The sequence below is a fragment of the Microcaecilia unicolor genome, chromosome 5, assembly GCF_901765095.1.
Source record: "Microcaecilia unicolor chromosome 5, aMicUni1.1, whole genome shotgun sequence".
NCBI classification, from domain to species: domain Eukaryota; kingdom Metazoa; phylum Chordata; class Amphibia; order Gymnophiona; family Siphonopidae; genus Microcaecilia; species Microcaecilia unicolor.
Window position 1 is genome coordinate 133,354,020 of NC_044035.1, and position 26,276 is coordinate 133,380,295.

The window sequence follows — 26,276 nt, forward strand, 5'->3', positions numbered from 1 at the left end:
GCTTTGAAGATACATAAGCCAATAAATCACAGATGGCTGTGACATCCACTGTGTCAAATTATACACAAAGCAAGAAAGAAAAAAATATGCTTCACATGAGCTTTTTCTACTTCTTAGAAACATGGTACAGTATTATTTATTTATTACATTTGTACCCGCACTTTCCCACACATTGCAGGCTTACATAGTAAATACAATTAAAATTACAATCACAAGTCTTTAAGAAGAATATTATAAGTTGTAGTAAACATAGTGAAAGTGGGGTATTGAGGAACAGTGAGTTGAGTAAGTCAGGGGGAACAAAGGAAGGGTAAGCAAAAGGAAAGAGATAGGGAGGGGTAAGGATAGGGAGGATGGAGTGGAACAGATAAAGGGCAAAGGATAGATAGGAAAAGATAAGGGCATAAGGAGATTGGGAAGTATAGTTTATGGGATAATAATCATAAGCACCAAGATTGGGAGGAAGAGTTTAGAGTTAATAAGGATCACAGACTGGGAAAACAAGTGCGTAAACTGATATCTCAAAAGCACAGAATTAGTGATCATTGAGTCTGACCAATCTTTGCATTTCAATTATAAGGGTATAGGGTCATGCATTTTGATACATCGCTTTTTTTGTGGTACAAACAAAGCAGTTTACATTTATTATACGCAGGTACTTCCTCTGTCCCTAATGGTCTCACAATCTAAGAGCCTCTTTTGCTAAACTGTGATTGTGATTCCTGTGCAAATGTGACAAAGCCCATTCGAACTGAATGGCTGTGTCATATTTGCCGTGCCGGGAATCACTAGCAAAGTATAGTAAAAGAGGCCCAAAGTTTTCTTGTACATAAATAAGGCTTACCACTGTCAGAAAATGCTAGCAAAATTCACCCATAGGGATGAACCACTCTTGATGAGGGCCAGAGAATCTGCTTGATTTAAGCAATTCAGTGACATGCCTTGCAGCTAATTTTAATTTTGAGCTGTCTGGCCATTTTCTAGTTCAAAAGAGGAGGAAATCATGTTATATTCTCTTCATTCAGTGATTTAACTTGTAACTATATAAATATTATAAATAAATTTAAAAAAAAAAAAAAAAAATCTACATGCAATCAACCAAAAAAAAAAAAAAAAAAAAAAGAGTGAAAAACCGACTCACTTGAAAAAAAAAAACCAAAACGGAATAATGGAGGAAAAAGACCTCAGTTGACTGTGGTATCGATCAAATGACCCTGTGTCAGGGTATCATAGTATTCGAACGGCAGTTCACGGTTTCTATCATTGGTCTAAAAAAACCTTCAACAAAGACAGTTTATTGTTAATTTTTATAGAAGCAATTTTTTGTTAAATGTTGTTGAATTTAATTTGTGACATGATTAACTTTGTTCAAACATGCTCTCACAAAAACAGCTTTCGCTTGAAACATGATTGCTATGCTGGCAGTAAAGCTAATCCCCATAGGAAGCAGAGTGGTGAAATGGGTCCCCTTTGGGATTATCCGGGATCATCTGATTGCCTTAAGCTAAGTTCAGCTATTTAGCAACACATTAAATTCAAAAAAATATAACAAAAAATTGATTCTATAAAAATTAACAATAAAAGGTCATACATAATATAAAAACATAAAACTAGCCATAATGGGTCAGAACAATAGTCCATCTAGCCCAGGATCTTGTTTTCCAAACAGTTGCCGTGCCAGGTCATAAGTACCTGGCAAAAACCCAAATAGTGGCAACACTCCATACTACCAATCCCAGGGCAGTCTTTGTTGGAGGTTTTTTAGACCAATGATAGAAACCGTGAACTGCAATTCTAATACTATGATACCCTGACACATGGTCATTCCACTGATACCACAGTCAACTGAGGTCTTTTTCCTCGACTATTCAGTTTTGTTTTGTTTTCAAGTGAGTTGGTTTTTCCACTCTTTTTTGGTTGATTGCACTATGTTTCTTTACCCATTTTCTTCAAGGGAAAGGAGAGAAACCCAAGGATGCTACCTAATCAATTTTGAATATTCAAGGAAAATTCTTGTAAGCATGGCTAATATAAAGTATTTGTTCTCATTGCACATATAATCAAACTTTTTTATGGCTTATCTTCTGAAATAAGTTGAGAGCAGTGCACCTCACCTACATTTGTCAAAATTAATTGATGTTGACGGGTGACATGCCCACTTCCAGAAGCATAAGCCATGCCCACTCCTCACCCCTTTGATGACATCACCATACAAGCCACACCCACACCATGCCTATTCCCTACCCCTTGGAATGATGTCATTGGATATGTCTTGACCCTGCCCAAGACCCGCCCATTGTGCATATCCATGTCTTGCCCTGCCTCGATCAAAACTGGTAATATGAACACACAGAAATCCGTTTTGCAAATGCTCTGCCCTGTACTGTAAACATGATCGTCTACGGGGTGTTTGACAATGTAATAGAAGTTAGTCAGTGAAGAAATGGCCTGTTTTACTACATGAACACAGTACAGGTTTATCGTATGTTGAAGGAAGACCCATATACCGCAGCAGAATCGTTTTTTTGACGTTTTACCCAGCGATTGGTTACTCGGGCAGTGCTTGCCACAGATGCCTTTAGCGTTAGTGGTAAATACCCACCTGCACGACCAGCCCAGTGAGCACTGGTTAGCCATCTGTTTCAGAACGGTGTCGGCGAGTTTTTTGATTCTTACGAACACTCCCCCGATAGTTTATCAATTACCTGTGGTCATCACTGCGTGTTTTTCTTAGACCACCATTGTAAAGGCTTGTCTTTTGAAGATGTTTTACAATTACATTCTAAGGACCCTCTAAAAAATGATGAAATTGTGTTAGTTTGTGAAAAATAAAGAAAGCGCTGAGTGTATAGATCTTTTCGAAGTCTATTTTGTAACCTACAGAGATGTGTTTCCTACAAAGAGTACCATACAGCTTCTAAATAAAAGTCTACATAAAACAGGGAGTTTCTTGGGGTTTCACAGGGATGGTGAATTTCACAGAAACCTCAGAGCAGTTTTCTTTAAGAAGTTTAAGCAAATACCTGTTGTTCGCGTTGCCAACTACTGTTGAGGGCATGAGTTCAGCTATGGAGCTCATGAACTCCTCCCAACCTTGGTCTGTTTAGGACTTTGTTCGGGGAGATACAGGTTTATTTTTTCTCTTTCCCTTTCGCCCTGTCTGGCAAACGACAGGTAGCGCTGTAATACGACCGAATAACATTTGGCCTTTTCATAGTCGGTTAGTCCAGAACTTAACTCTCATTTCTTCATCAAGTCGTTGAATGGCATCCATTGTAATATTTTCATGGGGTGCTGGTGGACCTCTTAAATGATCAAGCTGCTGGCTAGGGACCAAGTACATCTTTTCAGTGTACCGCATTACCGATAAGGCTCGTGATCAGCGGTAAGGCAAAGCTTAGCAAGGGTCCGATAAAACTCCCAGGCTGCGTCACAAGCTTCTTCTTTAAGTGGTATCCTCTTGTCCTCAAGACTCTTTATTGCACACCTTTGTCTTTTCAGGACGCTAATCTGGTGCTGTGACAATAGTATGTTATCCTTCAGAGAGTTTAGGGTTCCATGAAATCATCAATGATGACCAGGTTTACTTTATGGGGCGGAAACAACAGGTCATCATTAAATGTCACTGGCAGTGAATCCATATATTGTATAAACACGACCAGATAACTGTGAACCCTGCAAAATGACAAATTACAAAACTGTTCTTAAACTCTTTGTGGGGGGATGTTTGGTCAAAGAAGAAATCTACCTGCCACTAGCATAGTAAGAGACCCCGATGAGATGTACATGCACCTATTTTCCCCTGAATACACCGTGTCATCTTGCAAGCTTATAGACAATGATGTGGTGTGCGTCACCTGGAAGTGCATGAAGGAACTTTATGCACCACTGGGTAACACTAACATCTTCATAGCCTCTTTTACAATGGCGCATGCCCAACTAGAGCTGTACAGGGTTCTTGGTGCTTTACATGAGTGCTGCCTTTATCATGATACAAACTTTGTGATTTTTGTAAGTAAGGAGGGTGAGTGGGATCCTCCTTTGGGTGACTATATAGATGAACTAGCAAGCAAGATCCCTAAGGGTCAGCATATCACAGAGTTTGTATCGGCCGGTCCTAAAACATACGGGTACAAGCTATCCAGCGGTGAGACCCGTCTGAAGGTAGAAGGCATCACACTAAATAGTGAAAACAGTGAGAAAATACATTTTTGCAGTCTAAAGGAGCTACTTATGGATTATGATCCAAGAGTGCCACCGAATGAACAAACTAAGATATCCATTCAGCAAAAAGCGATAAAAACAAGGTTCGGTGGCAGGTTGAATCTCATGTACTTAAAAAAAATTCAAAGGGTCGTTTATGATAAACGGGTTTTGATTCAAACTTTTTAACATGTTGCCTTACAGTTATTGATTATATTTTTACTTGACTTTTTAAAAAAACTGTAAGCTTTCTAGATGAATTATAAAAGCATTTATTTTGCCATTCAACTTTTTGGGGAAAGGGGTGAGAGGAGGTTACAGACAGAGAACAAAGGTGGGGGCTGGAGTGACATTTTTTTTTCTTTCGAACTGCCGAAAGTACCCAGAGAGGTTTGTTTTAGAGAATGACACAGGGATAAAATTTGTCCCCAATCCCGCCCCGTCTCCATGGGTTCTGTCTCCACCCCATCCCCGCAGGCCCCGTCTCCATCCCCATCCCGTTCCTGCAGGCCCTGTCTCCGTCCCTACCCCCTCCACCGCAAGTTCTGTCCCCATCCCCGTGGGCTCTCTTCTTATCTGCAGAAGCCTCGAACACTTACAATTTTATATTTAAATCTTTTTATTAAAGTATAAAAAGGAACAATATGCTGTGCAACTGTTGTGTATAACTTACAAATAGAAAATAATAATAACGAGCAGCTATAATAAAACAATAACAACAATGAGCAGCTATAATAAAACTCTCCCACCATTACCACCCTCTACCCTTCCAACCCCCCCCCCCCCCCACAATAGCTGACTTCTACTACCCCAAGGAATTCCAATCCACCCTGTTAAAATGTCCTGGGGTATAACATACAACCCGTCCTGTATGCCCTAGAGGGGAGAAATAAGCCCTATGAAGCACTGTTATGATTTGTTAATCTGTGGATGAATAAGAAGTCATCAACAATCTCAGGGTTCAGTCTAGCTCTCCTGTCTTCCACAGTCTCTCCTGGAATAGAAAATGTCTTCTTAGAAGTGCTGGTAACTTGATGTACAGGATCCCCCATGCAAATTTTGCTAGCTGTGGCCAGCATGTTTGCTAGTTTTTCCAAAAAATAAAAATATTGTTGTCTGCAACAAACAAACATAAATAACAGTCCAGTTCATTAACAGGCTTCAAAGTAGAAAGTGACATGGGGACAAAGTTTGTCCTCGTCCTCATGGGCTCTGTCTCCATCCCCACCTCGTCCCCGTGGGATCTGTCCCTGTCCCCATCCCCACGGTTACCGCGGGTCCCCGTGTCATTCTCTAGTTTGCTTATCTATAACTTGTATGCAGACTGAGTTCACGACTGAGTCTTTTTTTTTTTTTTTGCATCACACAGATAGACAGAGAACACTCTGGGGAAAAAGCAAACAGCTCAGAGCAGGGATTCCATGTATTTAGCTTGCTTTTTGCTGAAAAGCTGTGAGAAACCAGGGCACAATCTCATATAGCTGTGGGGGGTGTTTACTCCCAAAACAGCTTGGCTTCTGTCTTTAAAAGCAAAGAGGAATTACTGGAGAACGCAAAGAGGAATTACTGGAGAACGCAAACAGCATTTGAAAAAAAAAAAAAAAAGCAAAAGTTTGCTTATTTGAAACTTTTTTCTCTAGCTCCGAAAAAAAGTTCATCTGCCTTAGGGCTACTCCTTCTTGGAAGAGGCAGAGCTGAGATTCCCCTGTAAGCTTTGTTGCTAGCTAGGGGGAAGGGGAGGGGGGTCGCAGGTGGTGGCACAAACCCTACTGATCTCACACAGTGTGAAAAACTACTACTACTACTAAACATTTCTAAAGTGCTACCAGGGTTACGCAGCGCTGTACAGCAGGCTACAGACCCTGATCTCACACAGACAGAGAATGGATTGCTTTGCTGGACAAGAAAGCAAACAGCTCTATCGTTCTTAAAAAGCAGACGATCCAGCTTAAAAAGGTGTCCTTTTTGAAAGAAAAATAAAAAAGTAAAAACAAATGCCTACTTTTTTCTGTGTCCTTTCTTGAAAGGAAAAAAGAAAAAAAACAAATGCCTATGTTTTTCCCATGAGAAAAAAAAGGTTAAGGTACACATGTGCAACTAAATTTCATCGAGGCTGCAGGAGGCGGTGTCAGAGTTCTGTTGACATCACTTCCATTAACACGACCCCCATCCAAGATGGTGGCTAGTAGTAAAACAGGACGTGATGTGATACATGCAGTAGTGGTTGCCACCTTGAAAATGGGGTATGGCTGTGATGTCACTTCCTGTGACATCACCAAAAGGGGCAGGGTTTAAGGCTATGCAAAAAAGGGATGGGATGTGAGGTGGGGCTAAGCAAAAAAAATGAGGCAGGGGCATGGCCACACAAAAGAAGCAGAGCTTGGGCGGGGTCAAGTGGGGCTATGCAAAAAAAAAAAAAAAGAGGCATGGTTTGGGGTAGGGCACGGGGGCATGGCTATGCAAAAGGGGCAGGGTCAAGACATCATATCTGGTGATGGCTGCCATGTGGTAGGGAGTGGGAGTGGCTTGGGCATGTCTTCACTTCTGATTGTGGGCATGTCACCAGTCAAAATGAATTAATTTTGACGAATGCAGGTGAGATACACTACTGTTGGGTTGTGACCTGTAACTGGAATTTCACATGCAGCTTTATTACTAATGGGCAGCAACTACACAGCCTTTGCAGTAATTGCAGGGGGAGTGGTCAGTATCTGCTCTGCATTTATTGTACAGGGAAGATGCACTGTGCTACTTGCAGGTGCAGATAGCATGGGAGCAATTGTACTACTGTCATGGTTGTGGCGTTCCCTTAGGGTTACCATATGGCTCCAGAAGGAGGACAGATTGAGACAGTCTGGGTTTTACTTTCATTGCTTTCAATGGAAGTAAACTCGGACTGGATCAATGTGTCCTCCTTTTTCTGGAGCCATATGGTAGCCCTACATGCCCTTATGTTCAGACCTACTGTTTCTCTGTATCTAGCTCTGTGACCTCTCCAGTCTGCCTTTTTTCCTGTTGTTGTTCTTCCTGTAAACCAAGACTCGCTTTGGTCTCCCTGCTTCTGCTTCATTTCCTACTTGTGACATCATCAGCCTACTCCTTTATAAAGACCCAGGGAGCTTTCCTATGTTGCCTTTGCAACAGGTCTATTTTCTTGTTGTACTGTTGTTTGATTCTGAGGAAACTAGTGGTCTTGTTAAATTGCGGTTCTGGGCTCAGCCCTGAGCCGTGTGTGAGTGGTTTTGGTTTGAATCTGTATGGATTACTTTCCTGTTAGGTTTGTCCTCAAACAAACCCCTCTTCTGTTTCTCTTTGTGTGTGCTGTTCTGGTTTAAACCTGTATGGAGTATTTGCCTGTTAACTTTGCTCCTTAAGCAAAGTCCTGTTCTATTTTGTTTTCTTTTCTTGTGTGGTTTCCCTTGTTACCTTTCACTGTTCAGAGAGCTGGCTGTTGCCAGCCCAGCTACTTTTCTTGATTGGTTTGCTGCCACAGCCTAGCTGCTTCCCTGATTGGCTTGCTCCTATGCAGCTGGGTGTGCTCTGTTTCTGCCTGCTTTTCCCTTCCTTTCCTAGCTGAGTTCTGGAAAAACTTTGTTGTTTTTTCCTTTAAACCTTTGACTGCAGTGTAAGCTCTGCTTCTTGCTGATTTATATTTTAGAAGCAGCCTTTCCCTCTAGCCTGAGATCAAGTGTGTGTCCTTTGATGTGGGTTGCTTGCATTTGTGGCCATTTGAGATTGCATAAACAGAGAAATTCCTTACATTCTCGTGTGTTGATAGAGTTTGGGTCTTCTAAGTGAAGGTTGATGTCTCCTAGTACTAGTGTATTGGAGTTGGTTACACATGTGTTTGAAATGAAGTCCATGAAGTTGGTCTGGCCTTCGTTCCAATTACTACTACTACTACTACTACTATTTAGCATTTTTACCTGGAGGTCTGTAAAACAAGACACAATTCACATGATTGCGTAGGGTTTTGTTGTGGATTCTGATTGAGGCAATTTCAAGTTGAGGTGTTATGGACTCGGCAGTGGTTTCGGTGGTAAAGTGGGACCGATAGATTAGTGCTATGCCTCCACCTCTCTTTTCTTTTCTGGTCCAGTGTGTGATTTTGTATCCTGGAGGGTACAGGTCTAGGATTATAGGGTCCTTTTGGTCATGGATCCAAGTTTCAGTGAGGAAGAGTAGGTCGAGGTTTTCTGACATGATCCAGTCTGTTAGTATTGCTGTTTTATTTACAGCGGATCTGGCGTTGACATAGCCCACTTGGATTGTTTGGAATGGGTCTTCTGTATTTGGTGTTAAGAGGACTTTTGATAGTTGTTGTTTCTTTGTTGAGGTGAGTTTGTTTGGGCCCTTCTTTCCCTTTTGTTGTGGTTGTTCACATGCAAGTGTTCTTCCTCTGTTTAGGTTGTTAACAGTTTGGTGAGGTGTGGTGTATTTGATCAGTCTATGATGATTGTATAGTATGGGTATGATGTTGTTTTCTGCAAGTGGGGTGGTTAGTGTTAAATGGATCAGTGTTAGGGAGTAGATTATTAGGGTATTATGAGGGTATTCATTATGATATATATTTCCTTTGGTTACTATTAAGACCATTTCTCTTTGCTTTATCAGTACTTTGCATATGACTTGCCATTCCTTATGCCGTTTCCTATTATTTTCAGTTGGATCCTTCTTCAATTTTCTGAAGGATTTTCTTTAGCTCTAATAACTTCTTTTTTAACCATGCCAGTTGTCATTTGGCCTGCCTTCCTCCTTTTTGAAAATACATGGAATATATCTGGTCTGGGCTTTCACACCCGATGTACATTTTTGACCTTTGCAGCTGCTCCTCATTTTATTATAGTCTCCTTTTTGAAAGTTAAATGCTAACGTATTGGATTTCTTGTTCTTACTGCAGAGATTATATCAAATCTGTTATAACCTTTGTTTTCAAGCACCATTACCTCCTGAATCAGATCATTTGCTCCACTAAGGACCAGGTCTCGAATTGTTCCCCTTCTTGTTGGTTCCTGATCTAGCTGCTCCATAAAGCAGTGCTAGATTTTATCAAAGAGCGTTACCTACCTAGTATGCCCTGATATTACATCTATCCAGTCAATATTAGGGTAATTGAAACCACCCATTAGTATTGTGCTACCCAGTTTGTTAGCCTCTCTAATTTCTGATAACATTTCTGCATCTATCTGTTCATCCTGGCCAGGTGGATGATAGTACACTCCTTTTCTCCTTTACACATAGAATTTCTATCCATAGGGATTCCAAGATGTGTTTTGTGTCCTGCACAATTTTTAGTCTATTTGATTCAAGGCCCTGTTTAATGTATAATGCTACACACATCCACCAATTCGATCCACCCTATCACAGCGATATAATTTGTGCCCTGGTATGACAGTGTTCCACTGGTTATCTTCCTTCCACCAGGTCTCTGAGATGCCTATTATATCTATCTTTTTATTTAGTGCAATATATTCCAACTCTCTCATCTTATTTCTTAGCCTTCTGGCATTTACATATAGACATTTCAAACAATGTTTGTTATTCCTATTTACAACTTGCTCAGCAGTTGACAGTGATAATTTTGCAATCTTTAAAATATGTCTGCTCTTTATTTAAATACACCTGGTCTACTATGGTCTGGGATGCTCTAAGATACCTTGTTCTGAATCATGCGCTTTTGAGTGACTGTTGACCTTCCCCCAGTTTCTAGATTAAAAGCTGCTCTATCTCCTTTTTAAAAGCTGATGCCAGTAGCCTGGTTCCACCCTAGTTAAGGTGGAGCCTATCTTTCTGGAATAGGCTCCCCCTTCCCCAGAATGTTGCCAGATAAATCTAAAACTCTCCTCCCTGCAGCACTGTCTCATCCACACATTGAAACTCCACAGCTCTGCCTGTTCGAGTCTTGCTTCTGAAAGTGCTATCCTGGAGATTCTGGATTTCAGCTTTCTACCTAAGACCCTAAATTTGGCTTCCAGAACATTCCTCCCACACTTTCCTATTTCACTGGTGCCCACATGTACCAAGACAGCAGGCTCCTTCCCAGTATTGTTTGAAGAGAGAATGAGCCATGACCTGTTTAATATGTAAAAACAGAACCAGTGTATAGAAATAAAAAATATGACAGATTAAATGAATAAATAAATTAAATATAATCTATGTTTGGGGGTGGGGCGGGGCATGGTGGCGGCCTGCGGAAAGTGCTGCAAACTGTGAACATAGGGGAGCTTCTGGCCACCAGAGGACCTCTTTGACTCGGCTTTGATCCCCACCAGCTCTAGTGTTTACAATTTGAGTTTGGGGATCATGGAGGGGAGCAGGGTTAAGTAGGGAGTGGGGCAAAATTTTGTGTCCACCTACTCTAGGCTCAGGCCAAACCCGCCCCCCCTCCGACTGAATGTCTGGCTAAGCCACTGCTACTTAAAATGGATAGAGATGTTAAAAATTACATATTAAGCATCGGGGTAGAGATCAATTTTAAAATGATGGCCACCCTAGCTGAATACTGATTCCCTAGCAGATTTTGTTACTCAACGATTATTTATTTATTTATTGCATTTGTATCCCACATTTTCCCACCACACCTCTTTGCAGGCTCAAGTATCTGATATATCTAACTAATCCTCAGGTAATTCCTACAGCTACATCATATTTTTCTCAAAGACAATTAATGGTACAACCTCTGCCCCAACTGGACAACATTGCTTGTTGAAGAATGCAATCAATCATTAATGATACTCTGCAGCTTATTGCAAAATTTGACTGTAGACAGGCTGCTCAATCCAGTTTACCTGCAAACATTATTATTTAACTACAAATCATTAACCCATAAAAAATAATTATTCCACTAATCCCAGAAACCTAACAGCAGATGGTATCTAGTATATCTTGTAAAAGCAATAATAGAAATCACCTAGAACAAGATTTGAAAAATTCCAGCTCAAGGGCCTGGAAGACACCATCCTAAGTTTGATGGTGTCTTCCAGGCCCTTGAGTGCTAAAAAAACAAGTAGTGGAGTGGGATAGGCCACAATTCTACCACTTTTTGCCCTGGGGGGTGGGAAGGAGGGAAAGCACAGGCAGAGTTTAATTTGATTGGCCCCCTCCCTCCCCCAACCATAAAGTTGTGCCACTGACCGTTTATACTGATTGCATAAAATGCACTGGCTAATAGAACACCAGCAATCTCCAACAGCTATTGACCTAGATAAGAAAAAAAGGGCAGCAGATGAAGCTCAATGAAATTTTTTTTCAAAATTATAAGCTTTTGAGGTATGTCTAATACATCCACTTTTAAAATAGGATATCTATTTAAAGTCATGAACTGGGTCCATTACCTGGCACAGAACTGCTATATACTAGCAGAACTATAGTGAGTTATCCTATATAATAATTCTCACCTCCAATGTTCTATTGGTCTTGCTGCCTGTTTTCGTGACTTCTTCGGAGTTGGTCTGCTAGGCTCCATAGCACAGGCTGACGTCACCGTACCCATTATGACGTCCACATCAGAACCCGCAAAAAAAGGTGCCCATTGGTCACGGTGACGATGGCCGACCAGGGGAAGAAGATGAGCGCCGTCAACAGCAGCGAGCAGGGCACGTTGCTGGCGTAGTCCGGGTTACAGAGCAGCGAGGCCCGCAAAAAGTAGACGCAGATCACGGTGCCGCCGGGGATGGCGATGGGAAAGAGCAGGGTGGGCGGCAGCAGCCAGGCCGTGGCGATCAGGAGCTGCACCTGCCGCCGGCTCATCAGGCGCCCATAGCGTATCAGGAAGAACACTCGGAGGGAGGGACCCTGAAACTCGGAGGGAGGGAGGGGACGACCATGGAACTGGGAGGGAGGGAGGGGGGCCCCTGGCACACACTCTCTCACAGACACACTCGCACCCAGTCTCACTCTCTCTGTCACACACACACTCGCACATTCACTCTCTCTCTCTCTCACAGAGCCACTCTCACACACACTCTCTCACACACACATACTCCGAGGAAAACCTTGCTAGCGCCAGTTTCATTTGTGTCAAAAACGGGCCTTTTTTTTTTACTAGTTACTGCATATTTATGTAACCAGAGTGTGGATAACACACTCGTTCTTGTTTATCAGTGGTTTAAGCCATTTTGATGGTTAATAAAAATACAACTACATGCACATATAGGCCATATAAAGGTTTAAATTTGGTCCGAAAGGGAATGGGATTTGATATACCACCTTTCTGTCGTTTTTGCAACTACATTCAAAGTGGTTTACATAGTATATACAGGTACTTATTTTAAACCTGGGGCAATGGAGAGTAAAGTGACTTGCCCAGAATCATAAGGAGATGCAGTGGGAATTGAACCCAGTTCCTCAGGATCAAAGTCCGCTGTACTAACTACTAGGCTACTCCTCCACTCCAGGAAAATATGTTTACAGTACAGTCTCTATTATCTGACATAAATGGAACAGAGCTATTGTCGGATAAGTTAAAAGTCGGATAATATGGAAAACAACGGCAACCCCTTAAAAAATGCATAGAAAACAAATTATGCAGAAAGAACAGCCACAGGTATCTGTATTTAAAATACAAAGTGTTGTTTATTAACACTAATCAGCAGTGTGCGAAGCTAGAAAACAGGAAGAGAACCTGCAAATTTCTTAATGGCAATGCGATGATATCACTGGTCACCCGGGGGAAGAGAGAAGGGGCAGATATGCTGGATGGTTGGATTAGTGAAGGTCAGATAATCAGATAAAATAAAATCAAAGTTTTGTTCCAGAGGCATGTGGGAGAAAAAGTAAACATGTAAACTGTACTCAGAAATCTAAAACCTTCCTTTCAAATAAAATGCTAACCACACACAAAGCAGGTGCAAAGGATCATGATTACTTTATACATGTGGCAATTTTCTAAGTGAAAGCCCTTAGGGACTTTCTTTTTTTTTAAAATTTTTTATTTATTCAGTTTAACATTTCATTTATGTCATATACATAAATTGGAATTTAAAGAAATATACAATATTGAAATAAACAGTCAGGTAAAAATATAAATTTGTTTGTCCACATTAATGATCCAAGAACTAGGAACTCAAATTTAAGACAAGATAACTGAGGCGGTTTCCCACCTCAGTCTACTTGAATTCAAAGAGAAAAAACTTTTTACAACAGGAAGGACAAGAAATCAAGTCGGGGCAGCCGATATAGCATACAATCCAGACAAAAAGCACACTACTCTTTACTAACTATAAATTCTAGAAGTTTTCCCGGCTCAAAGAAAATATAGTTAGTGGATTGTAAAGAAATATAACATTTACAAGGAAATTTAAGTATGAAGGTCCCACCTAATTGTAAGACCCTTGCTTTTAATAATAAAAAGTCTTTTCTTTTTCTTTGTCTCTCTCGAGAGAGGTTGGGAAAAACTTGAATTTTTGAACCAAGGAAAGGTGTGGAGATATGGCGAAAAAATAACCTAAATATATTATTACGGTCCAATTCTAATGCAAACGAGACCAACAATGTTGTACTTTCCGTAATAACATCCATTGAACTTTCCAAAAACTGAGTTAAATTCAGATCAGGCTGAGGAGAAGCCCTTAGGGACTTTCATTGTGAAAACTGGTGCAAAGACCACTAGCCCCCCCCCCCCCCCAAAAAAAAAAAAAAAAAAAAAAATTACCCACAAACTTCTCCCTAGTGTGAATATTTTGTGTCACAACTATATCAAAAGGCTTAACTTGCACTGAAGAAAATATCACTATGAAACGCAAGTAGCATCCAATTTGCTAAAAAAAAAAAAAAAAAAGAGGAAAAAAGGACTTCAGTGGCTTAGGTCACGTCTGACAGTATCTTAGACTAATGACCTGCCCTGCTTCTTCATCAGTCCTGTAAAAACCTCCCATGAAATTATTTTCAAATTTATTTAATTTTTTAGCATTTTTGTGTGAATATTTTGAAAAACTCGTTATTTGGATATAAAGTTTTGTTAGAAGTCAACTGAAAGATTCACACGAGCTTGCCGATAATAAACACACTACTTTTAAATAATCAGACATTCTTAATTTCACATGTGTAGCTCCTTTGTGGTGCCTTGTTTTTTTTTTTCCTCTCTCTCTACACACACACACACACAAAGAAAGAAAGTCACTGGATAGTCCCTTTAGGTTAACTCACTAAGGGGACCGTTTAGCGTGCTAACTGCTAAGAAGCCCACAAATATAAATTGGGCTTCTTCGCATTTAGTGCGCACTAAACTTTAGTAAAAGGGCCCCCAAGTCAGAAACCCTGCAATCTCTTACCAATTCAAACATGAGGCAGGACACTGCAGTATTATTTACATGCTTAATTTTCAACTAAGTAGATGTTTCACCATGGGCTTCTAATGATCAACTTGCCTAACTAACAATTAGCCTCTGTGTATAACTAAATCCAAAGTGCAATTACTGAAAGGTAACAAAGTTCCCTAATTACAATAATTCTTATCCTTCATGATACAGATGAGAGCCTATGGCAGCAGTTCCCAAACCTGGTCCTGGAGGTACCCCAGCCAGTCAGGTTTTCAGGATATCTACAATGAGTATTCATGAGAGAGATTTGCATGTATTGCCTCCACTGCATGCAAATCTATCTCACAAATATTCAGTGGATATCCTGAAAACCTGACTGGTTGGGGTGCCTCTAGGAATTCTAATTAGCTCACTTCCTTTCAGAGATGTCCTATACTCTCTACAACTCCTTCCAGGGCCAAACTGACTTATAACCAGCGACACGCTGCTGAGTGTCACAATAATCTGTGCTTTCTCTCTTAAAAATTAGTGCCAGTATGAAGGATGCAGTGACATCCTTTCAGGGGACTCACTGCCTTAACTGTAGCCCTACCCTCACATAGCCTAGCACCTGGAATGGTCTAGAGTCTATTAAAACATGACATCAGTCCCTAGAATACCAAGCGCAAGACAACTCTTACTGGGAAAAGGGCTGCTATGAATCGCTATATAGAACTTATTATACTTGAACACCTCATCTAAGTCACATACGGTAAATGAGCAAATACTTACCAAATACAGAAAAGGGGAATAAAATTTAAAAACATAAATATGCAGACAAAATCTGAACAGTTAACTCCAACTAACCAGACTGTATACAGTGCAACACCTGAAGAGTAAACAGAAAGCATTTCCTCCTGTATGGTGCAGAATATAAAAATATCAGAGATGCTACGTATCCGAATTATCAAAGGTGATGTTCAAATTAGTTAATCAAAAATAAAATTATTATTTTTCTACCTTTGATGTCTGAACATTTTGTGTACAAACATAACACTTTTCCGCCAATAAACAACAGATCTCCTCACAACACACACAACAGAATGATGGGGCTTAACAGTCCCAACATAACACCCCCTTTATGGAATGGCAGACCAAATGACTTCTCCAAGGCCTCAAAAAGCCATATGAAGTCTCAAAATTTTACAAATGATGAAGTATTTGCAAAAAAGAGCTCTCAGTCACTCCTGCATTTACATGTTAACTCTCACTTGTAACTAATCCCTCCAAATAATATTAAAACGATTCATAATTCAACTTTCAATATTGTTTCATGTATTATTCAAAATGAAATTAAAAATATCAGATACAGGTGGTCACAATTAAACATTTAAGAGGCCTCAAATAAATCTTTTACCAGGATCATTTAATAAAATAACCTCAAACCTTTCTATTTCTTGATTATTTTCTTTACCTTCATCCTTCCTATTACTTTATTGTTCCTTTCTCCTAATCCCATTTCAGTTTCTTTAGTGTTTTTTTTTTAAAATCCTTTAAAAAATGTTCCCTGGAGAGAAATTATACGTAAGAGGTCGAAGGCTGAAAAGCCATTTTAATAGGCAAGCGTCATTCCCTGGAGGAGGGGTGAAGATAGAAGGAGAGCATTATATAGGTCATGTAAAGGAAATTGCTCAGAGTAGATTTTGCCATTGGATTTGGTTTTGGAACCTATTGCAGACCTTCCAATTCATGGTGGTTGCTGCATGCTATGATGAGAGTTTGAATTTTGGACATAAGGTGATTACAGCTTCTAATGGAGAAAGTTTTTGTGGCTCATTTTGTAAACAGAAAAACTTAAAAAAAATGTCATAAAGCGTATAATCAAAGAAAGGATAAAAATGCCCAAGACCACTAGTTGTTACAAGAAAACGTTCCCAGAGGAGGCGTTGCATGATGAACGTTTCCAGCCCACAACGGACAGCAAAACGATCTCTTAGAAGCGAGAAGAAAAACGTCCAGATTTAAACCTGCTTTAAAAGCATCTAGGATAACAGCAAACCTGTCTTTAGACCTATATGTGATTTTGCTGAGTTGGAGAGTGGAGAGGTGAAGTGGTCGTTTGCAAGAGCGTGGAGAGTTGCTGAGAGCTTTGTTACCTTGTCTGTTTGCCTCAGTCTGCCTCTTCACCTTTACAGTTCCTGGCTTGCCTCCTCTGTCTCTCACCTCCTCAAGTCCTTGTCCACACCTGCTAGCTCCCCAGGCACACCCATCTCTTCTTCTGTAGCTCACCCCCTTCCCTCTACAAACCCTCACTGTCCCCAAACCCTGAGACCTCCCATTCTACATCTCTACCTGCTTGTCCTCGGTGTTCCTCTGCTTGTCCAGTCCTACTGCTCTGTGCCCCTGCTGTGCATTTCTGGATTGTTTGTTGCTGGTGGGACATTGAGTGTTTTGGGTAGCTGATGTATGTCTCATGACTGTGTGTTACTGAGGGAACTGGTGCCAGGTGTCATGAGGTACAGTAGGTGGAGGTGTGCACAGTGGTGTTTCTGGGGTCAGCAGGCTGCACCTGTGGTTGTGGGACACTTGCATGCCAATCATGGATGTGCTGAATGTTTTGGCGGCTCACGCCTTGCTGGAGGTGGATGAGAGATTGGAAGGGAGGCCCTGGAGGAGCTATCCCTATCAGAAAGTCTTCAGGCCCTGCAATTGCTTCCTGGACCTCACAGGAATACCTTACCAGGACCACCATACAGCACTTCTATGACCACCTACAATCCTTCTTCCAGCCCAGGACATGCAGCATTAATCCCAGTCCACCTAAAGGTCACCGCCTCGCTCGTCTTTTTGGCCATTGGCCGCTTGCAGTCAGTGCAGGCCTCACCCAGCCGGCCATCTCCAACTGCTTTGCCCAGTTTCTCGATGCCTTCTTTACCCAAACCTCTTGACTATATTACCTTCCCCACTACTGCCCAAGCACTGTAGAACATGGCTCAGTTTTACGCCATAGACTGCTTCCCATCAGTCATAGGCATCATCGACTGCACAGGTTGCACTCAATCCCCCCCCTCAGTACACGAGGACACCTATAGAAATCATTTCATTCTATGAACATGAGATCATGTGTGATGCCCAGGGGGAGACTGTGGATGTGTGTGCCCGCTACCCATGCTTGACCCATTATGCCTACATCCTCCAGCATTCGGGAATCTACCATAGGTTTGACTGAGGGGAGATCACTGGTGGATGGCTCCTAGGTAAGTAGTACAGGGATTCCCAAAGCCCATACTCCCCCCCTCTCCTAACCTTGAACACTCTCCCTCCTTCTAGATGCCCTCAGAACCCACAACCATTACAACCCACCTCCACAAGGTCACTATACCAGCCAATACACATCCATGTCTGTTATTTTGCCTCCCCCTACAGGGGACAGATGCTACCCCCCCCCCCCCCCCCCCCCCCCCCCCCCAGCGAACCTGGCTCAACTCACCTAATCCACTCCCAAAATGAGGTAGAGGAAACTTAAGAGCACCTGCACCATCACTGAACACACCTTTGGCCAGATTCAGATGTCTGGACTGTTCTGGAGGGGTGCTCCTCTACAGCCTTGGTGGCCAAAATATTCATGACCTGCTGCATGCTGCACAACCTGGCTCTTCAAAGACAACAGGTCCTCCCAGAGAAGGGACAGTAATCACAGCAGCAGCAGTCGCCAGACCCAGAGGATGAGGAGCTCCCTCCCCCCTCCCCCGAGCTGACCAGGGCGCACACAAGCTGGGGAGTTTGTGCCAAAGACTCATTCTTACAAATCTTCAGTGGTGTACAATTTATTTGTGCGCAACACCTTTAACATCCCCCACCCCTCCCCCAGCACACATACCCACACTCCCATTCCCCAGCACACACATCCCCACCTCCTCCCTCCACTCCACAGCATAACATTTAGGTGGCTTACAGCTAGAGATTGACACGGGGATGGGGACCCACAGTAACTGCGGAGATGGGGACAGATCCCACAAGGACGGGGACAAACTTTCTCCCTGTGTCATTTTCTACTTTGAAGCCTGTTAATGAACTGGACTGTTATTTATGTTTGAGTGATGAAGACAATGATATTTTGATTTTTTGGAAAAACAAGCAAACATGCTGGCCACAACTAGCAAAATTTGCATAGGGGATCCTGTACATTCTGCTACCAGCACATTTTCTAAGAAGACAACATCTTCTATTTAAGGAGGGACTGTGGAAGACAGGAGAGCTAGACTAAATCCTGAGATTGTTGATGACTTATTCATCCACAGATTAAAAATCATAACAGTGCTTCATAGGGCATATTTCTCCCCTCTAGGGCATACAGAACGGGTTGCATTTTGTACCCCAGGACATTTTAACAGGGTGGATTAGGATTCCTTGGGGTAGCAGAAATCAGCTATTGTTGGGGTTGGAATGGTAGAGGGTGGTGGTGAGAAGGGTTATTATAGCCACTTGCTGTTATTGTTTTCTATTTGTAATTTATACACAATAGTTGCACAGCATATTGTTCCCTTTCATACTTTTAATAAAAAGATTTAAATATAAAATCATAATTGCTCAAGGCTTCTGCAGATGAGGACAGAACCCATGGGGATGGAGCGGGGATGGGGCAGGGACGGGGACAGAACCTGCGGGGGTGGGGACGGAGACAAGGCCTGCGGGGCTAGAGACAGAACCCAAAGGGAACGGGGCGGGGATGGGGGACAAACTTTGTCTCCATGTCATTCTCTACTTACAAAGCCTTACTTTCCCCTCCCTCATCCCTTCTGGCATCCACCTCTCCCCACCCCGTCTCTGAGCTGCTGGCGATGGTCCAGGCCTAGCAGGAGCTGAAAGTTTATTTAAAAACTTGCTATACCACTATATTGGCCAGGTGTCAGATCTGCTACTAGCACCCAACAAGGGAGCGTGTGCTGGTTTTTCGGTTGTACCACTGACCTGGAGTACTGTGGGTTTCATCCTTGACCATTTTATGGGTGGTTGCAGCCCAGCAGCTGAGGCGGGTGCAGCAAAGATCGGCTGGGTTATGTAGCCACTGGTGGCACTTGCGGCTGGTATAGAGAGTGCTAGGGGCAGGACTGGTGGCATTACTGGTTCCAGGTGGAAGCTCAGGTGCTCGCAGTGTCAGGAGTACCTGACAAGACCACTGTGTAATCTAGTAGATCCAGTCGGATTCCCAGAAGCTCCTGCCAGATATTCTAGGTTAACTCCTGGCTCTCCTGCTGCATGTTCCGCAGCAGCTGGGTGCATTCTTGGTGGGCTGCGACCCCAAAATGCAACAGCTGTAGTTTCTGCTAACTATAGTCGGCCAACTGCAGCAGCTGCCGCCTGTGGCGGTCAGGTCTTCTACAGGCCCAGTTAGGCTCCTCAGCAACCTCCTCTGCCTCTTTGTGGCCATCTGCAAATGTGTGTGTGTGTGTGGGATGTGCTGCACCACTAACTGCTCCTGAAGCAGATCTTGGCTAGTGTTCTCTGGGTGCTCTTTCCCTCCCGTGAGGCCTCAGGTGCCACTGATTCACCCTCCTCCTCCTGATGTGGCTGCTCTGCCTGCTTGCTACTGGTTCCTGGCTTTGCATCCGACTCTGACTCCGTGTCCTCGCCTGCACAGGGAAAGTAGAGGGCATGTGTCTGTTGCACCAGCTAACCTAGCACTCTGTGGCAGACTTCCTGAATGAACCCCTCCATGTGAGCTTTTAGACCACAGCTGATGAGGTCTGACATTGTCAGATAACCCAAAGATGTATGCCTCCACATCCAGCATTGCAGAAGCCAAGGGGTATGGTGCTCCGTGAACAGTAGAGGCCAGGGTGCTACACAGCCAGGTGGGTAAGGAAGGATGGATTGTGGAGGGCATAGGGAGAGAAACGGGTGTGGAAAGCAGAAACAGAGATGGGTTGGTGATGGGCCTAAGTGAATGATGGGGGGGGGGGGGGGGGGGGGGGGAAGAGGAGAGAAGGCACCTAAACATGATACAGGGACCCTCCACCCAGCGAGCTGAGTGCCCCTTATAACCAGCCTTTCAGCATGTACTCTGGTGTGCCTTTTTACCCTCTCCTCCACCTACCTGAGAACCTGTAATACACATGGGAGTGGTATCCATAAGGCCCCCCCCCCCCCCCCACTGTCGCTGCTAGAGGAAGACAGTGATACAGAGAGAACATCCAGCACTGCTTGGTTTGCACGAACTTACCTGAATCCACAGCGTGTGCTCAGGTGTCCTGGCTTCCCAGGCCATGGATGTCCTCCTGGGGTAGGAGTCTGTGCACCAAGCGCTCTATTGGGGTGAGGTTCATGGTGTCTGCACCCAGCAGGTTGGCCCCAACCTTGTGCCTCACCAACCTCTTCAGCTGCCTCCATTTTCTTTCGGTGTCCTCTATAGATCTATATGCATTGTACACTGCATTAAGCCTGTCGCATATTGTGATCCATTATTTTTCCCTTTCTAAATGCACATAGTTTGGCCCCTGGGAGCAAAGAGATTGTGAAGGCATGCCGTGATCTCCTTGATATTAGAGCTGTTTGTCTCCTGAGTGTGTTGTCTGGCTATGGGTAAGCAGGATGGTTTCTGGCACTGCTGGAGGGCCCTGGGTGAGCAGGAACTGGCTGGGAAGTATTATGGCACTGCATTACTGGATAGGTGGGGCCATTCTTACAGTTGTTGTCAGGGATGTGGGTGTGTGTGCATCCCCATGCTTATGTGACCTACAGCTAGCTGGGAGATGACTAAGCACCCTGTGGGAGCCGCCCATGCTTCTGGCCACCTCTGTCGGGACCCTCAGGATAACAGCAATTCCCAGACGTTCTGGTAGGAAACCTAGGTTTGGGGATATCTGTGGGGTACTGATAGGGATATCTTGGGGGGAGGGGAAGTGTTCATATAAGTGGGAGTTTCCATAAGAGGTGGTTGGGGGCTTGCTCTAATGTGGAGATTCAGGGGCCCCTAGCTTGTCCCTTGAGGGATGTCTCACAAAGCAGCAAACCGACCTCTGGAGCTGACAATGGTCTACACGAATGTGGGTTAGATGGCAGGAGAAACCATCCATTTGGGGGGGGGCAACTGATGATGATGAGGGCCCTCCTTGCACAGTCCTTTGTGAGATATATGTTAGTGCTGTGTGCCCTGAATGCAGAGAATGCAGGTTTGATTCCCATTGTGTGTGTTTGGGGTTATTATTTTATTTCCCCTGCAATAGTGGTTGAAATGTGCTAGGTAGGTGTGTGTGACATACTGGGCATTTTTGTCTTGGTTACTGAAGGAGGCTGCCCAAAAGGCTTCCCCCCTCACCCTTTCCATACCATCTCATAGGCAGAGGGTTTGCTGCCACACATTCTAGTAGATATTGAGGTTGTGGGCACACTGTAAGAAGGGTAGCTTCATACTCAGGCCTTAATCGGGGACAGATGTGATATAGGGGTGCTATGTCTGTGGTACTTACGTCAGGCCCTAAGGTGCTCTCACGTGCAGTGGATTAGGGCAGGGTCTTCATGCTGGACACTCTGGTACCAACACCAGAGTGAGGTACCAACACCAGAGCGACTCTAGGTCCCGGTGAACTTCAAAGTATCGTCAAAACGCAAAGGCATCACAAACATTATTTTGTACATATTGTGCAATGCTGTTCACATAGTCTGTGACAGATGGCTACAGGCAGATTGGTGGGGGGGAGGCTGAGAGGATGGGTATGCATCTGTGTGAACTGAGGTGGACATGGGGACAGAGGGTGGCATAGTTGACACTATTGCTGGGAGGTAGGTGCGCCTTTGGGCATCTCACTGTACTTTAGTGAGCTGCTGCCGATGTTCCCATCAGTATGAAGGCATGGGCTAGGATATGGGGGGGTGGGGTGGGGGGAAGGAGGTCCAGATATGTGCAACCTCTCATTTTAGCACTGCATGTTAGAGGAAGGGGGCCCTATAATTAGTTGTCACTGGATATCCTGTACATTGTGATTTCAGCAATGATTTTTTCCCCCTTTTCCTTATGACAAATAAATAATATGTACTGGAACAGCAAAAGAACAGCAGTGCATGTGACCCTGCTTACATATGGTGCTTGCAGATGTGTCATGCTGTGATGATGGAGGTCAATACTTCACACTTACCTTTGTGGTGGTGCTTCATAATTTGTCTCCTGTGCCTGAGGAACAGGAGGATCAGCAGCTGTTTCCTCCACAGCAACATTTGGTTCCCTTCTGAGGGACATAGCTGGGCACTCTGAAGAACGTTCCCTCCACATGCCGAGGTATATATGCATGATTGCACATGGAGATAACATTCTGCCATTGCTGTGGACGTTTTTATGACGCAGGGACCTGTATCACTGTTGGACATTTTGTGTAGGGTACTTTCCATTGGTGTAAACATTTATCTCCGCGTGTCTAGGAAATTTTTGGGATGTCTTCTTTCAAAACATTTTATTGGGGTATTTTCGAATATCAGAGAACAGTGTCCAGGAGAGAACCCCAATGAACTGCAAGGTCTGAACCAGTGTCCAGGAGAGAACCCCAATGAACTGCAAGGTCTGAACCAGTTGAAGATGTGATTTGGGGTAATTTATTACAAATCTGAGGCGCTCTAGGAAACATATGCCAGAGAGAATGGAAGTCTGCGCCAACTGTTGGCAGGTTTATTTATTTAAAAATGTCTATTCCTCACAATCTTACAACTCTAGGCGGACAGAATTACATATACAATAACATTTAAAAACAAGACATATACACACTTCACACACACAACAAGCGGACTCTTACTCAGTGCAAAAATGGTCAGTCAACAAAGCATCAGCATGTTTAAATACTTATCTCTAAGCAGCAGCAAAAGCTTGAGAAAAAAGAAATGCTTTCAAATATTTATGAAATTGAAGAACAGAAGTCATACTTCTTAAATTGTAAGGTAACAAATTCCATTGTTTCGCTCCCTCAAAAAAAATCGAAGAATGGTATTCAATTAGTCTAATTTGATGAAAACAAGGAATATCAAGTAAAAGCTTATCTGAGGAACACAAGGTTTAAGAGGGTCAACAGATTCTCAAAGAACTATCAACAGAAACTGGAACATCGTAGCTCAAAGCTTTTAAAAATCAACATCAAGACTTTAAATCTGATCCTCCATTGAATGGGCAACCAATGCAACTTCTTAAATACTGGTATAATATGAGAAAAATGTGACATATCTGTAAGCAAGTGAGCAGCAGCAGCATTTGAGCAATTTGTAGGGGTCAAATCCTACATAAAGGTAAACCAAGGTATAAAGCATTGCAGTAATCAAACATAAGTGTGATTACACACTGTAGCACAGCTCTAAAATTGACAAATAATAACTGTTTCAACCTTCTAATTAATAACAGTTTAAAAAAACTTCTAACTTGAACTGAAAATGACATATCCCAAGATACTTCAAACTTCTCACAATGGGGACTTTCAAATAATCTATTAAAAAGGTTTCTAGAACCAAAGAATGGGAGGCCTTACAAGACAAAAATAAAATCTGTGATTCAGAGACATTCAACTGAAAATGATTAGCATTCAAGCCCTCACCGATTGCAAATAGTTAAAAAAACGCAAGTTCTTCTCAACAGTATCAAAGGAAAGAACTGTAAATCATATGAATATAGTCTAAACTGAACATCTAGGCATCAAAGCTGTAATGGAATCCAATACCAGGGCCACCGAGAGTGGGGAGAGGGGGGGGGGGGGGGGGGGACAAAACTCCCCGGGCCCAGGCACCGCAGTCCCACTCACCCTCCATCGTCGACCGTCTGCCACCGGGCCCCCTGCATTGAAATCACAGCGCCACTCACACCTCCGTGTGAAAGCGCTGCAGGCAGCAGCAGATCACCTCCCTTCGGGCCTACTTCCCTCCCTGTGTCCCGCCCTCGTCTGATGTAACTTCCACGAGGGCAGGACGCAGGGAGGGAAGGAGTCCCGGAGGCAGGCGATCTGCTGCTGCCTGCAGCGCTTTCACATAGAGGTGAGAGGCGCTGTGATTTCAATGCAGGGGGCCCGGCCCGGTGGCGGACAAAGGGGGGGCGGGTGGAGGGGGGAGCGGCAGCGACCTCGGTGGGGCCCCAGGGGCGGCCTTGCCCCGGCCCAGTCTCTCGGTGGCCCTGTCCAACACTGATATCAAAACAGTTTCAGTTGAATATTTTGGCCTAAAACCAAAATGAAAATCATCAAATACCATGTGAACCCAAAAAAACACTATCTCCTTCAGGATTTTGGCAAGATATTGGATGATATTTGCTAGGTTCATTAGGATCTAAACTTACATTTTTAAAAAAGTGGATGCACTACAGCTCTTTTTAAACACGTTGGCACCAAGGCCTCTGTGAGAGACCTATTGATCAAAAGAACAATGATGTCAAGTATTTCTGGTATCAAAGACTTAATCAAAGTAGGTAAACAAATTTAACTACTCATTATAGTTGAAATTTGTTTTGAAGTAACTAGAGAAAATTCTTCCCAAACTGCAATGCCTAAAGGACTTTCCTGTGCAGGTAAGGGATTATTCTCAAAAGAATTCACAATATTAGAAGCCTTATTACTAAAAGCCTTTGCAAAGTCTTGTGGCTGGAGTACCAAATTTGATTGATCATCTCTTCAGTTCTTTCAGAGTAGATGGAGCAGTAGAAATTCTTTCATAATATTCCTTTTGTGTTGACAAAGTAATTTTCTTATAGTCACCAAGTCACAAACGATACTCTTTCAACTTAGCTTCTGAACTCTTTCCTCCACATTCGTTCTTTCCTTCTCAATTCCTGTCTAACCTAATAGAGTCAAAAACCAGGGAGCAATATTTGATCTCCATTTAGTTACAGTCCTCACAGGAGCTATTTTATCAAATGTATTTATCAAAGTATTATACCAATGCTCCACAACTTCATTAGCTGCATAGGACTCTAAACCTTTCAAGTGAGGACACCAAAGATCTTTTAGTTTGTCAGATTCAATACCACGAGACTCAAATGTCTGATCAACCAGTTGCTGAGGTAGGGAAAGACATATATGCCCCACCTACGAAGTGTTGCAGCTACCACTACCAGGCATTTTGTGAAAACACAAGGAGCTGAGGCCAAGCTGAATGGCAAGACTTTGTACTGGTACTGCAGAGTCTCAAAGCGGAAACTTCCTGTGAGCAGGAAGAATAGATATGTGGATGTATGCCTCTTTTTGGTCTAGAGAGCAAAGCCAGTCTTTGAGTTGGATCATGGGAAAAAGTGATCCTAGGGAAACCATACAAAATGTTTCTTTAAAAACCACAGATCGAGAATCGGTCAAAAACTCCTCCATCTTTTTTGGTACGAGAAAGTACCTGGAGTAAAACCCTTGACCCCTCTCTGGCACAGGAACTGGTTCTACTGCATTCTGCTGGAGGAGGGCAGAGAGCTCCTACCGAAGCATCATCATTTGAAAGGAGTTGAAAGGAGACTTTTTTGGAGGATGGACGAGAAGTACCCAACAGCTGGAGGTTATGAGAGGCCACCTCTCTTGGAATAAGATCAGCCTGCCACCCACCATTAGGTTGCTATGTATGGACATCTGGACGGTGACAATGTTCTCTAGGAAGGTGTCAAAAACTGGGTTTCTGTTTAGGCTGAGGAGGGGCCTGTGATTTCTGTTCCCAGTGCAGTCGCGGGAATTAGCGCTTGGACGCAGTCCTCTGAGGAGCAGCAGCAGAGGGTGTATAACGGCGCTTAGAGGTGTAGTAATTAGAGAACCTAAATCCTTTTGAAAATTTTCTAGAAGAAGCAGTAGAGGGCTATGGTCTGGAGAAATTTTAATGATATCTGTATGCTTTTTAAAT

The 26,276-nt window shown here is 43.1% G+C and overlaps 1 protein-coding gene across 1 annotated transcript in view; it reads right to left on the minus strand.

Annotated features, from left to right (window-relative positions):
- The window catches only part of SHLD2 (shieldin complex subunit 2), a 129,279-nt gene that overhangs the window by 59,745 nt on the left and 43,258 nt on the right, over window positions 1-26,276 (minus strand).